The sequence below is a fragment of the Puma concolor genome, chromosome C1, assembly GCF_028749965.1.
Source record: "Puma concolor isolate L17-30 chromosome C1, mPumCon1.1.hap2, whole genome shotgun sequence".
In the NCBI taxonomy this organism is placed as follows: Eukaryota; Metazoa; Chordata; class Mammalia; order Carnivora; family Felidae; genus Puma; species Puma concolor.
In genome coordinates this window covers 195,005,132-195,006,965 of record NC_141674.1, presented here as the reverse complement: position 1 = coordinate 195,006,965, position 1,834 = coordinate 195,005,132, and positions in this window count along the sequence as shown.

Sequence of the window (1,834 nt, the reverse complement as noted above, 5' to 3'; positions counted from 1 at the left end):
CGCCAATGCTGGGTCTTAGCAACAAGCAATCCCTGTTGGTCCATTGAGCACCGAGACCCTATCTGGGTTTTCCAGGACTGAAGCTGGGGAGGAGAGCACTGCAATTGATAGATCTTAGTCTTATTGGACCAGCTGCAGTGACTTCAGCTGTGGTGATAGGGAGAGGGGAAGGGAGGCAGGGGTGAACAGACCTAGCAAGGTCAAGGCTGGAGTTCTCCAGGGTTTGCCCTCTGGCAAGGAGCATCTTGGGAGCAAAAAACTGAGGCAAACGTTATAGAGTAGGCATCACCAACAGGAGTCAGTAAGCTGAAAAACAAATTCTAGTTTATTCTAGTATTTTATTTACAATTAAAAATAATTGTGAACAGCCACACTAGAGGCAAGACTGAATTGTCTTTCTAATGTCTCAATAGAAAATAATATTATAAAATCTCGGTCGTATTTAAAGAAAATGTTTTTAACATTTATTTATTATTGAGAGACAGGGCATGAGCATGGGAGGAGCAGAGAGAGGGGGAGACACAGAATCTGAAGCAGGCCCCAGGCCCTGAGATGTTAGCACAGAGCCCGACACGGGGCTCAAACTCACGAACTGAGCTGAAGTCAGACGCTTAACTGACTGAGCCACCCAGGTGACCCCAAAATCTCGGTCATATTAAGAAGTAATCAAAGAGTATTATGTTAAAAAAAAAAGAAGAAGAATTTTAGGGCATGTCAGTTAATAATAAAGTTAATATTAATACTGTGATTTTTTTTTTTTTTGTATATTTTTAATGTGTGGTATTTGTCAACTCTTTGAAATGTAAAACTTGAGACACCTGGGGTGGCTCAGTGGGTTGAGCATCCAACTTTTGATTTCAGTCATGATCTCAGGGTCATGGGATCAAGCCCCGTGTGGGGCTCTGTGTTGGACATAGAGCCTGCTTAAGATTCTCTCTCTCTCTAAAAAAAAAAAAAAAAAAAAAAAAAAGTGAAACTTGTGATCAAGGGTTCTAAAAAACACTCGATTTTGTATTCACAATTTTATGATTTTTTTCTTAAATTGCATAAAATTCAAACTGTATAAACTTTAGGTTCATAAAACCTGGAAAGGTCTGGATAGAGCATAAATTCATTGTGGAGTGAACAACTGTTCTAGAAAAGTCCAGATCTAGAGTTTTTACTGTCACTCATAGAACACCTGAGACATCAAGTAACCAAGAGACTTGGTCGGTGGGGAGGAGTGGAAGTGCTCCTGATAACAGACGCCCAGGTGTCAGTGGGCCAGAACAAACTCTGCTCTGTCCAGGAGTATGGGGGAGACTTGCACACAGGCCGTGGCAAGTTTTGGTCTTCCGCTAAGAGCGGTGGAAAACTGTGAGCAAGCCTGAAGCAGGGGAAGAAGTACTCAGGATGAAGAGACAAGTGTGTGAGCAGGGAGACCCCCTAGCAGGGGGGAAATGGTGATGCCTTGCACCAAGGTGATGGTTCTTCAGGACTCCCACCGCACTGTCATCAGGTGGAATCACCCTGAATGCTTCAGGGCATACGTTCCCCAGAAATCCCTGCTCAGTCAGTTGACTCCTGGGTCTGCAGCCAAGTGCTATAAAAAACCCTGGGGGAGGGGAGGGGGACTTCTTGCATCCTCTAGGCTTTCCGATTAATCATTTAGGTGGGAAACCGAAGCCTGTTCAGGTAAAAAGATACGTGAACTCCAGGTCAGGATCACAACCCTGTCTAAATATATGACATTCTTTCCCCTGCAGGATGGCAGGGGTTGGAGGAAGGGAGGGGATGGGTAAAAACAAATTATTTTCATTCAGTCATTGTTTCCTAGCAACCAAAAAAAAAAAAA